The sequence below is a fragment of the Manis javanica genome, chromosome 13 (assembly GCF_040802235.1).
Source record: "Manis javanica isolate MJ-LG chromosome 13, MJ_LKY, whole genome shotgun sequence".
NCBI classification, from domain to species: Eukaryota; Metazoa; Chordata; class Mammalia; order Pholidota; family Manidae; genus Manis; species Manis javanica.
In genome coordinates this window covers 7,197,094-7,210,472 of record NC_133168.1, presented here as the reverse complement: position 1 = coordinate 7,210,472, position 13,379 = coordinate 7,197,094, and the positions used below count along the sequence as shown (strand labels likewise).

At 39.6% G+C, this 13,379-nt stretch overlaps 1 protein-coding gene across 3 annotated transcripts in view; it reads right to left on the bottom strand.

The window, feature by feature from the left end:
* ASCC3 (activating signal cointegrator 1 complex subunit 3) overlaps window positions 1–9,640 on the bottom strand; it is a 285,280-nt gene extending 275,640 nt beyond the window's left edge. For 2 of the 3 annotated variants that reach the window (XM_073220914.1, XM_073220916.1), the window contains exon 1: window positions 9,365–9,640. The gene's annotated coding sequence lies outside the window, so the exon portion shown is untranslated. Of the gene's footprint in view, window positions 1–9,363 lie in introns of all 3 variants that reach the window. The other variant, XM_073220915.1, reaches the window with a different exon arrangement.
* Window positions 9,641–13,379: the final 3,739 nt, after the last annotated feature.

Genomic DNA, 13,379 nt, shown 5'->3' with positions numbered 1-13,379 from the left:
TTAAAAATTCATTTTTTCTGATATTTTAAAAATTAGAGATTGTGACCTTAAATGTTTAAATAGTAATGTTGTCATTTCTCTAAAGACTGTTAGTTAACAAGTTTTAGAGTGAAGATATTAGAAAATCATATTTGCTGACTGAATAAAAATAACATCTGTATATGTTGGACAATGATGTCTTTTAATGTTTTATAAAAACTTCCATGTACACACAGACAATAAAATAATTGACTACTAAGTAGTGGATATTGCTTTCTGAACTTAAAAGTATTTTTAAAAAGTCTGTACTGTCTTATGACAGTAAGTGTACTTTACAGACAAATTTAAACACTCTTTTTCATACGAATGACTTTAAATAGCATTGACTCCTGTCATGCTACTCCAAGTCTTCTTTTCACCAAACTAATCAGTCCCACATCTTCCCATCAACCCCCTTGTTATGCCTCAGTTTATATCCTGCACACAGAAATATGTAAAGTTATATGTACAGGAACTATATACACCAACATCAAAGTAGCAGATTGAAGAGGAGAGGAGAGAAATGACAACAGGAAAAATAGTATTTTTAAAAGAAAAAGATCTGAAACAAGGCAGAAATGAGTATTTGTTAAATCTACATGGAGAGTACATCAGTGTTTGTTACATTATTTTCTGATATTTCACATATTCTTGAAATGTTTCATAATTAAAGTTTTGATTAAGTTTTAAATACACACAGAAGGCTAATAAGAGAGCTAATAGTTGTGAGAGCATCAAAATGAATGTCTGGTAAATCACAGGTTCTGAAAATACTATCAGAAAATTCTCAGGTTTATGAGAGAGTAAACAGCTAACATTTCACGTCTGGGTGCTCTTTTAATATACCCAACCCTAAAATGTGCTTCAGCTCCATTTACCCCAAATCAGTTCTGCCATTTCTAATCCAAAATCCATTCTCCATTCTCCTTAGCAGATTAAGTAATTAAATAAACCTATTTTCTTCTTTTTAACATCCTAGCACTTGGTCCAGGAAACAGACATGAATACAGCTTAAAAACTATTTTTTGCTAATCTTAATGTTTCTTCAAGGGTATGTATCCCAATTGTCACACATTCTCTTTTCTTTCAGCTGTCCTTGGTCCATGTAACTCTCTCCATGTTCAATTCATACTCTTTTCTTAAAAAATACCAGGCACAGCAATATCAGCTTCTTGATATACCTACACCTTTTTGATCATCAGTCAGGATTACATTTTCAAGAGACTCTGCTGGTCTACCTTCCTGTTCCTATTCTCAGACTAAGAATCACAGAAACCTTTTCCCTAAATTATAATTGCCAGATTTAGCAGATAAAAACATAAAATGCAGAGTTAAATTCATGGAATATATAGGACATGCTTAAACTAAAAAAAAAAAAAAAGTATTTGTTATTTACCTAAAATTCAAATTTAAATCTGCATCCTATATTTTATTTGTATTTATTTGGCAAGTCTACTCTGAACATTAAAATCTGTCTTCCTTCACTCTTCTGACAAATACTGTAACTTCTTATGAACTATTTGCCTTGACTTAAGAGGTCTCAAAATGTTCAAGTTGGTACACCAAATATGTACCAACTTTTTTAAAGTTTAAGTGGGAAAAATAAGCACAAAGTAAAAGATTAGTGGTGACACACTTTAACAGACGATTTACAAGGGCAGCTGCAAAGACTTGAAAAACTGAAACACCAGGTTCACCAGCGTGAAATAGTAAACAAGATGGTAATGTAACCAAGGGGGGCTGAAACCTAGTCAATTCTCATAACCATCTGAAAAAGACGATGTAAATCAGTGTTCTTTATTCCACTTTTAATTAAGCACTGATAAAAAATATATATATACTCCATCTAGTGAAAATAGTTTTATCCATTCATCCACTAATTCATTCATGAAAACTTTATTCAGTGGGGATACAGTGATAAAGCTGCTGGAGTGAAACTGCCCCCTCTGCCCATATTAGTAACATTTTCTTTTACATTGGATCATTTTCAAAGTCTAAAAATATGCTTTCTAGTAGTGGCTGCCGTATTTAAAACCCACTGCTGATTCCACAACCCTATTCAATTAACACCCCACTTTTCTGCTTCCTAACTGTAACAAAAACTCTCCTCCAATCAGGTTCTGACCTCCACTGGTCCACCAAAAGAGTTGTTAAAGGTCACAAATAACTTCACCATTGATTCTTGTCAGTTCTTGGGACTTCAGCATATAGTTGCTTCACTTGGTATCTAGGACACAAAATCTCTTGGGTTTTCTCCTACAGTACTGGCACTTTACTCTCCTGTTGGTTCCTGCTCATCCTCCTATCCTTTAAACAGTGGTGCGCCCCTAGTATCAGAGATCAGAACCCTTCTCTAGCTATACTCATTCCCTGAGGAATCCTGTTCAGTCTCAAGGCTTTAAGTATCATTAATATATTAATTCCAAATTCTTATCTCCATCCTGCATATCTCAGCTGTATTCCAGATTTGTGTACCCGCTGCCTCTGCCACATCTCTACTTGCAAGTCTAACAGGTAGATCAAACTTAAAAATGTCCCGTCTGTCAAAACTCACTTTCCACTGCAAACCTCTTGTGGTCTATCTCACTTTAATAAACCAAACTCCATTCTGCCTGTTGCTTATGCCAAAAACACTTCGGAGTTATGCTTTACACGATTCAAGTCATTAGGAAATTCTCCCAACTCTACCTTCAAAATATATCTAGAATCTTGACCTCTTCTCGCCATTATCATCTTTCCTGGATTACTGCAATAGCCTATCTAGTTTCATTGTTTTCACCCTTTCTCCTTATCACATCTGATACCATATGTTATTTCCACTCGTCCCACACCAAATGCAACAGTGTGTTTTTTCCCTACACACACACACACACATATATAACATTAACAATATTATACACAGCAGAAGTAATAGTATAACTTCATTCGGGCACCCAGACCCGATTCCAGTGTGTGTAAATATGTTGGAAGGGGTCTTCCCACACATACTTACACAAAGCAATTCTCGAACACCAGCAGGGTGCTGGAGAACTCAAATCAATTCTGATGCTATGTGCCTCAAGATGGCACGAGATTCCCAGGTTAAGGGCTCTGTCCTACAAGTCCTCCACCCCCAACCCTAGATGCCTGTCTCAAGCCTCAGGCCATTATCTGTGCTTCTGACCTACCTGCTACAGATTGTAGGTTCCCACAGCCTCCCCCTTAGGTTCCATTAGATTGCTAAAGCAGCTCATAGAACTCAAGAAAACACATTTGCTAGTTTAATAAAGGATACAAGTTAAGTCAGATGAAGAGAGACTTAGGGCAAGGTCCCAAATAAAAGAGCTTCTATCTTCATGGAGTTTGGGGCCTGGCTCGGTGGCACGCAGAGGTGTTCTGGTTCCCCAAAGCATAGAATCTCTCTTCAACCAAGAGGCAGAACCCAACCGAACAGAACAGGCCGAGCAGAGCAGAGACACTGCCAACAAAAAGCTCTTCTCAGAGTCATGATTGACTAAATTATTGGCCATTGGGGGGATACAACCTCCAGCTGCGCCCCCTGCCCTCCCCCGCCTGAGTGGGTGGGGGTCCAAAAGTCTCTTAACATGACAAAACACCCATTTCACCTTTCAGACAGCAATGTTTTCAGGGACTGTGGAAGAAAACCAAATACCTGGGAAATACATAATTGGTCATAAAATGACCAATTATGTATTTCTTATAACTCATTATATCACACTCCCTAACAATCTAGTTTCTACACATAAACAAGAGTGATTCTTTCCCAAAATAAGTACACTGTGGCTCTCCTCTCCTCAAAACCCCCCAAAGGTTTCCCATACCTCTAAATAAACTTCCAAAGCACCCAAGAACCTGGCTTTCTCCTGCTGATTTGATCTTCCTAACTCTCCTCCTCACCCATCTTGGGACAGCGACATCGGCCTTCCTTCCCGTGACATAACCAACCACGCAGAGCCCTCTGCGGGACCCACATGCTATATAGGAAGCTTCTTCACTTCCTTCAAATCTTTATTCAAATGTCTCTTTATTAGAGATTTCCCTGACCAGTCTGTCTAAAATAGCACCCCTTTCTTCATCCTTCTATTGCATCCAACTCAGCTTACTTCGTGGCACTTACTACATGACCCATTTTCTGTGTTTGTTGTCAGCTTCATCCAATGCAGTATGAGCCCCAAGAGGGCAGGGCCTTTGCTCTGTTCACTGCAGTTTCCAGAGTCACAGTCAGGTGTCAATGAGTATCTGTATGATGACTGGACAGGTGGACTAACAGGAGGATAAAGGAAGGCCAAAGCTGCTACAAAAAAGAGGGCAATATTTACAAGTCTGGAATCCTCTCTTTTTAAAACAAAATGTTTATATTATCTTTATTTCAAGACCTCAAAACTTTATTTTCACAGGTCAGTTTATTTGATTACTTTAATTCAGTCCTTCAGAAGGACTAGCAAGTTTTCTCCAACACAAAAGTAATAAAAATCTAATGTGATTTATTCAACTCATGATGCAATCTCCTCAAAGAACTCAAGAATTTACATATACAGGCATTTAATTCTAAAAATAATATTTGGGTAAGCATTTTCTAAATCTCAAGCTAATAAAGCAGAAAAGAAAAAGCAATAGTAAAAAGTAAAGTCCACAGTTGCTAGACAACCTAGGGCAGGACTGGGCTCAGAAGGAAAATAACAGAAGAATGTAGCAATAGTTTTCACACTTAACTGATATTTCTAAACTAGTTTTTCTACTGTATATTAGACTTTAGGCTGCACAGAATATGGTGAGCAAAATCAATCTGATACCTGGCGCTGGGAAGCTCACAGTCCGGTGGGGAAACAAGCCAATTAAACAAGCTATATCAATACAAAATAAGTGTACTATAAAAGAGAGGCAATAAATATTTAGTGTTATCAGAATACAAAGCAGGTGCTCCTAGCCTAGTAAGAAAGGAACTCAAGAAGGAGAAGCAGCTCTTTATATCAAGAGTTCAAGAATGAAGAGTTAGCCAGCTACAGAGGGCACCATATTCCAGCTGAGAGGTGAGAACATTTCATACTCAATGAACTGAAAAGATGACAGGAGTGTAGTGGTCAAGGAGTAATGTGACAAGAGTTGGGAGCTGGAGAAACAGGCAGGAGGCAGGGCATGAAGGGCTTTTTAAGTTATGTTGTTCAGAATTTTTTTACTATTTATTTATTCAAATAGTATCTCCGAAAGAGTTCTGACTTGATCTGTGTTTAATAAGGATTACTATGACTGCAGTGAAGGGAATGGACCACAGGAAGGCAAGACCAGAAGCAGAGGGACACTAGGAGGCTGCTGCAGCAGCCCAGATGGGGGGGGGAAGAGATCACGGGTTCCTGAACTGAAGTCATGGTAACGGTTTAGAGAAAAGTGGACGAATTCTAGTGATTAAGTCTAATCTCTAATCTATCTGCTTAATTCTGATTGTTTTGTGTAGGAAAGGGGGCAAAGTCCGCGGCTGATTTCCACATATATAGTCCAGACTGATGGTATAATTCACTGAAATAGGGCAAAAAGGGGATTTTTGTGGAGAGGCAAGTAATATCATGAGTTCAATCTCAAACGAGGTAAGTTTGAGATGTCTATATACAGTCAAGCAGTGTGGTCACTAGGGACTAAATATTCAGGTGTGGAATTCAGGAGAGAGGTCTGATTTCAGGACATAAATTTGCAAATGATCAGGAATACTATGGGAATACATAAAGATCACCCAAGGATTGTGTATAGATTAAGTAGAAAAAACAGCAGAAGGTGGAGGAACAGGAGCTTTAAGGAATAGATAGGGAGAAAAGGTCAAAAGAGGAAATTCTGAACATTAGGAGGCCAAAAAAGGCCAGAGAAAAACCCAGAAGTGTGGTGTCTCTGAACCCAAGGGGACAGTTTTGAGAAAGGAGTAAGGTCAGCTGTGCCAGTGCTGTCAAGGAAGGCGGTAAAATGTCCACTGGACTGAAAATTTCAGCAATATTCTTCCAGTGTTCTGTTTCTAATAAATACAAAGAGAAGAGCTCTGGAAAACAGGAGTTAAATCAGTTACTTTTCAAACACCCTAACAACTCATTTCTTCCAAACTGTTGGCCAAAATCAGTGACTTAGAATACCAACTTTCTCACTCCTTTAAAAAAACTTAAGTTTCAGTGACAAACTTAACTTCTTTCCTTGCCTCAAGGCAATTCGCTGAACGGACTCACCAGGTCAGCATCTCAGCGGTAATCCCGGACCTCAGCAGTAATCTATGTTTTGCTTTTCTATGATACCTTGCACCATTCGTGGCCTGTGCCATGGAACTCAATAAATATGTGTTCTAAATAAATAAATAAGTAAGTAAATGTGTTCTAGTTCAATAATGTGCACTAAGTTTCTTAAATCAAGATGAAAGTATATTTATTTCTATTCATGCTTTAGAGTAAAATTAAACATTTATATATTCTTCCATCTGATTAGCCTGTTGGGTATTTTATTCAGGAAAGTAAAGAAATAAAAAAAAAAAGACAAACTGTCTCATCAATAAGCAAGAACCTCCTCTCCTGGAATGGAGTATATTTTCCTTTATTAGATTCACATGGCATGTTTCTTAGCTACACACAACTGAGTAACTTACTACTCACTCACATGATTTCAAAATGACCTAGCAAATCTCTGAAAATGCTGGAAAACAACTGCCTCACTGACTACTCCACAGTCCTGAGATAAATTACCTTTCTTCTTTTGAAGTTCTGGTTTAATAGACTAAAATATCCAAAATTAAGAGGCTCTTGAATTCCTATGGTTTAAAATGTAAATAGTCATGAAATAACAAGCATGAACTTTCTCTTCTTCAAATATAAATATTTCTCAGAAAGTATCTTATTAAAACTTATCCTGAGAATGCTTACTATTACCTGTGAATTTCTTAAGTATTACTAGGCTTTTAAATTACCCATCTCTTCTAAATTCCACCCTAATTTTCCATGTCAGTTCAAATCTTTGATAAGAATGCAATTCCTAATTCTCTCTGAAGAATGAATCATGGAAGTGGAGGAAGACCAACCCAAAACTCCAAAACCAGGAAGATAAAATGGGACTCTCTTAATTCACAAAGGTCCCCAAGAGTCTATTCAAATAACAATGAGAAGGAGCAAAATGATACAGTAGGAAGAAGGAGAGTACAAATAAAGAGAACTGAGTTCAGATGCCATTTTTTGTTTGACAGCAGAAAATCAGCTAACTTCTCTGGGCATCAAATTTCTGATCAATAAAATAAACAGGGTTTCAAAATGAGTTTATGCCCCTTTCTGGTTGAATAATCTGATTATCTCACAATACTCAAACATGGATTGAACTGAATTCTCTGAATCACAGAGTTTAGAGGCGGAGTTTCAGAAATAAGGTAGCCTGTAATACAGACTATCATTACCATGGATAGTAAAAAAAAAAGGAAATTGAAACATACACTAACATACTTGCTCATCCACAGTCAAAATGAAGGACTTAAATGGTACATGTTGAATGAACGAACACCTGTATAGGGTCCATCTACGATGTGCTAGGTATTTTACTAGGTAAATGATAGAAGAATAACATCTACTTCCTACTTTAATAAACTTCATAGCATAATGTAGGAGACAGACACATAATGCTGCCTTCTCATGGTTACTAAATTATAAATTAGGTATCTTACTCTCACCTCCATAGTAATTATGCACTTTTGCACATACATGTCTGTGTTTGCTAAAATTTCAATTTCAGGTACGTATCTTCTCAAAGCTGAAAACTGGTGTATTATATCAAGACATATTTTGCATTGAACAAACTGTGCTATCTCCCCATGGAACATACTATGGGGCAAAAAATTTACTACAGTCAAAAAGTACCATACATGTTCCTGATGAATACACTTTGTGCACAGAAATCTTATGAATTACAAGTTATTAACACTAAGAGATCATTCAGACCAATATAAAGACTAGAAAACTAAAGCTTTTTTTTTTCCCTTGCTAGAAACTGTTTTCTAGTTGTGAACTTTGTATTTAACCCAACTTTACAAAAAGAAAAAATTACTCTTTTAACTGGCAAAACACTGGAATGTACCCAATATTTTTGATCGAAGGCAAAATAAAATCATGCTGTTCAAGTAAAATAATCCGCTCCTCTTTTGATGCCAGTTACATATCAACTGACCATAACTTATTCCTGCAAAAAGCCTTGCTTTGGTCAACGAGAGATCCATGACCTTTAAGAGGAACACTACTCAAGATTCTCTATAAAGAGTCCTGGACTATACAAGTTCACAAGCACAGACATTTTCTCTCCCTTATTTCTTAGGCCTAGCACAGTGCCTGGCACATACAAAGACATTAATGAATGAAATAATAAAAGAAAACTGTTTAGCAGAGATCAAGAAGGATAAGCCATGGAAAATTAATTCTTTCAAATAAGATTACTTAGCCTACATTTAGCTGGCATCTAAGGAGCATTTTTCTCATTCAAGACTATTATTATAACCATCATTTAAGATAAAGATACACGAACAGGAACACGATCCAGAGTAGTAACTTTTGGGAACTCTTTGGAATTCAGAAAAATGATCTCAGTCTCAGAAACATGAAATCTGATGGTGAAGTTATCAGCTATTCAAACCAACCTTACTCAGGGAAATACAGACAGAAAATATAATTTCTAGTTTGAACTGCACATACGATAGACAATATTCATGTGAAACTTTTGGCTACCGCTAAATTTTTGCTTCTTTTAAACCAAAGAATATCAAAACACATGAACACACTGCATTCAACAAGTTAATTTTAAGAAGCCTATCTGAAACACACACACACACACACACACACACACACACACACACGCACGCACAATTTACTTATTTCAAGAGAACAGTCTAGACTCCCCGGTTGCTGAATTCACCCACACTTCACCAGGTCAACTCCCTATCCAGTCTATTTACTTTCCAGCATGGGGGCAAAAAATACAAGGAAGCAGATTTCTCTCCCCCAAAAAACGAAAAAGTTACCGAGACTTTGCAACGGAAAAAAACTACTGAAAACAAATTACCCACGCAGGGAAAAGAAAAATGACCACATCGGGTTATCACGACGTGGCCTAACAGCTGGGCGGTGTGGGGCTCGGGTCCGTCTTGCGATCCCCACCCCCACCTACACCCCCACCTACAAATTCCAAGAGGGGGACGGGGCTGTCGGAAACCACGGCAGTCTCCAGGCTCCGGCAGCGATGACAGCCCGTGGCCGGCCTCGGGGCCGAGCCAAGAACCGTCCGGCAGTGCCCGCCGCCCGCCGCCTTCCCTGGGCCGCGGCGTCCCTTCCGCCACCTCCGCCTCCTCACCTCGGGCCCGGCTCACGCGCTCCCCATCACTCGCTCAGCTCCCGCCTCCGCGCCTCCCTCTCTTTCGTTTTTATTTTTACTTCCCAAGCCGGGCGGGGAGCGGAGGGCAGGGCTGCAGATGCCCCCGGGCAGCCGCTTCGCAGCACCGACGTCCGCAGCCCACGCCAGGCTTGCGAGGGCCGCTCCCGGTCACAGCGTACCGGCGTGAGGACCACCCGGCCGCCGGCCCGTGTCACCGACCCGGCGCGGAGGGGTGGGCGGGGCAGGCGCGGGCCTCCACGTCACCCGCCCGCCGCGGCACTAACGTCAGCACGTCGGCCCCGCCCCGCCCCCGGCCCGCGTGCGCCGGGGAGGACGTGCCCCGCGCTCCTGGGACTCGCGCGTGTGGTGGGTGTACCGGCAGAGCCAGGCCGCCTGCCCCCAGCTCACCCCCTGAGAGTTGCCTCACAGTTACGACTGCAGCTTCTCCCCCACCTTCTCCATGAGGTGAAGACGAGGAAGAAATAGTCTCTATTAAAGGAAAAAGGACAGAAGCGCTACGAGTATGAAAAACTGGGTAATTGAAGTCTCCTGCCAGAGCTCCTGACCTGCCGGACACGTTGGCACAGTTCCCGGGTCTCAAGCTTCGCTTTCCTTAAAATTTCTGGACTCTCAGTCGAGTTCCCTCAAGTTATCTCTGCCCTTTGGTCGGAAGACGCCCAGCAAAAAAACAAAAAAGCCGGAAGATTCCCTGGCTCAACTGAAAAGTCAGGAAGACGACATGAAGAATTAACCTACCCCGAGAACTGTGTGTGTGTGTGTGGTGCGTGAGGGTAGAGCTCTTGGCTAAAAGCCAGCCGTGCCAAAATGGTATGAACTAATCATGTATTGTGGTCCCCTGTTTCTCTTGCATTTCCCTTTTTCACGGGCATTTGTCTTCACACCTAGTAGAACGGTCTTTTATAGAGGCAGCCAGCCAGCACTGATCTATCTGCTGTACTCTTCACTGGGTTGACCACATCTGGGGTACTGTGCTCAGTTCTAGAGTGAGCACTTTAAGAAGACCCAAAACAGGCTGGAATTATTTCAGAGAAGAGCAACTCAAAACAACGGCAAGTTAAGTCGTATGAGATCAAATTTGGAAGGGTTCTCATAGAAGAGAGAAAGCTACTGGGACTATTCTCCATGGGACTATGTAAAGACTTCTCATGTGATGCAACTTTGTTTCATATGGTCCCAACAGATGCAAACTTGAAGGAAACATTTGAGATCCTGACAAGATCCCCTTCTAGCATTAAAGAAGTTGTCGCCTGGACCACTGTAATTGACTTTTAAGTGGATTCTGAAGGTTTACTGAATAGGAATTAGGTGCAGAGGAGGCAAATAATCAGGAGAAGAATTAGTTGATAGTTTTGTTGAAGTTATTTCCAACCTTGAGATTCAGTCAGTCCAGGGTCCCAGCCTTAAAAAAATTTACTAGTTTGCTTATGAAGCAAGACGAGTGCATCAAAAGGTAAATAATTCAGGGAGGCCACATGATAATGAGAGGTAAATAAGTGCAGGGAATTCACACAACAGATCGCTCTCATCATAGTTCAGAGGTGTGAGGGAAAAGAAGGAGATTGAAAATAGACTGTGTCTAGAAGTGCCCCGTCCAGCTAATTTAGCCATTAACTAAATATGGCCATTTACACTTGAAATGTAGTTGGTCTAAATTGAGACATGCAATAATTTCACACCAGATTTTGAAGACAGTGCAAAAAATTAACACATGTCAAGTATGTGTTAAAATAGTAATATTTGTTACATATTGGGTCGATATATTAAAAGTAACTTCACATGTTTATTTTTACTTTTTTAATATGACTACTTAAAATTTTTAATTACATAGGTGGCTTGCATCATATTTCTATTAGACAGCTCTGGCCCAGAAGGAAATATACCTCATTGAACTCTAAGAACTCTCTTTGCCTCTTTGTAGTGCCCTTGGGGTTTTCCAAAATATAAATGGAAAGACAGTCTGATGGCAAGATCCCTAATGAAGAGAAGGAAGACTGTCCAGAAAGTATGCCATGAACACAAAGGAACAGACTGCAGGTACATTCTAGAATAATGGGTAACCTGTTGGTCTATAATGGAAGATTCTTACTAGGAGGTAGTGACAATAAAGTTAAAATTAGGAACTAGGTTGTAAGGAGATTCAACTTCGAATTTAGGAATTAGTGCTGTAAGCCATCAGTATTTGGCAGTTATAAGATGGGATTGTAAGATTAACTTGGCAATATTAAATAGGATGAGCTGGAATTTATGGTGGCTGGGAAGCCAATTAAAACTCATTGTTCTTAAGAATGTATTATGACAAAAAACTTTAATAGGGGATTGATTAAATAAATTATAGCACATCTCTAAAGTGGAATACTTAATAGGCTTCATAGGCATTATAAAAGTATGACATTAGTCTGTGTTGCTTGACATGGGAATATGTCCAAGTCGTGCAGTTGGGTGAAATAGTTTGCAAAACTATGCCAAATAAGAACCATACATGTAAAATTGTGTATGTGTGCGTATAGCTAGATCACTTGACTAAAAGTGCCTTGATTATCTCAGAATTGTCTCAAAAACCAAAAATCTCAAGTTAGAAGCACTTCTAATATATTTTCAGTGGCTCAACAAAGTTATCTTGTGTTTTTGGCTCTTTTCATCTCTATATTCCATCATACTTAGCATGTTAGCCTCTCATTCTCAGCCTTGTCACCTCGTGGGTTGTTAGAATGGGTTGACAAGGTCCAGAGCCATTTCCAGTCCATCAGTCTACTATTACCTCCCTCAGTATGTATGTCCATTAGGTCTCTGTTCACCAATGTCCCACTGTCTCAGTTTCTAGGCCTCTCTTGTCGTACCTCTTCTCAATCCATATCCCCTCTTCTTGCTCCCTACCCCGTCTTGCAACACTGCTTCTTAAAATACTCTCTTTGCTGCACCCCAGTTCTGTTGCCTTACCTGGCTGCCTTACCTGGAGCTGACACAACCTCTGGGGGATACTGATTAATAAAAGATTCAATTCTAAAATAAGCTTCCCTAACGTTTTTAGTAAGTGATATTGGGAAGGAAAAAAGTTAGATTACTACTATCGGTCACTTCCCCAACTGCCATTTCTCTCCTCTTCCTTAATGAATAAAATGAATTTGTTAAGAGTACCAAATAACTAAAGAAATGTAAGCTCCTTCCACTATCCTCGAAGTAATTCCAGTTCCCTTTAAAAAAGAACGTTGTAGAGGTAGTCATGTGACCAAGGGACAATCAGCTAGGCAGGATTCTGCAATGTGTTTCAACCCAGATGGCAAAATAGATGGTTGGAAAATAGGGAGTTATTCTTGGGTTACTGTTCAAGATGGTGCATTTGGCATATAATTTGCCTATTATTCTTTCTCAGACACTACTAAAATAAAAATATGGAAGTAGAAAGACCAAGGAAAAAATAAGACTAAAGATGTGTGTTTATATGCATGCATTTATGGCAGGCATGGTAGTGGAGAAGGTGAGAAAAGGAAATGAAATTTCAACAGTTTTCTTGGAAAATAAATAGTAATGATTGGACTAATAATATCATCCCAAACTGTTGCCTAAAAAATATAGTGAAGAAGCTCCAGAAGAGTTAGTTGGGAGCATGGCTGAAGGCAGAAGTGAGAATAAGGGCTGAAAATGGGAGTAACATTCTAAATATGGTACAGTTCAGTCACCACACACATTTCCTTCTCTCATTCACACACATTGAGAGCAGGCAAAGACATCTGCCATTAAACAAAACCAGAAACCAAATACCCCCAAAGTCTTCTCTGAATTCATTGCATAAATAGTAGGGAGGAAATGGAAGCTTTAATGTTGGCAGCAGAGAGTAAAAACGATTCTCATTCTGGCATTCAGAGCCACATTCTATCACTCAGAAAAGGCAGCTACTGGCCTACTCACCCTGAAATAAAACCTGATATTTGGCATTCCTGGCCCTGCCTACCCAGCACAACCACTTATAATTTCCA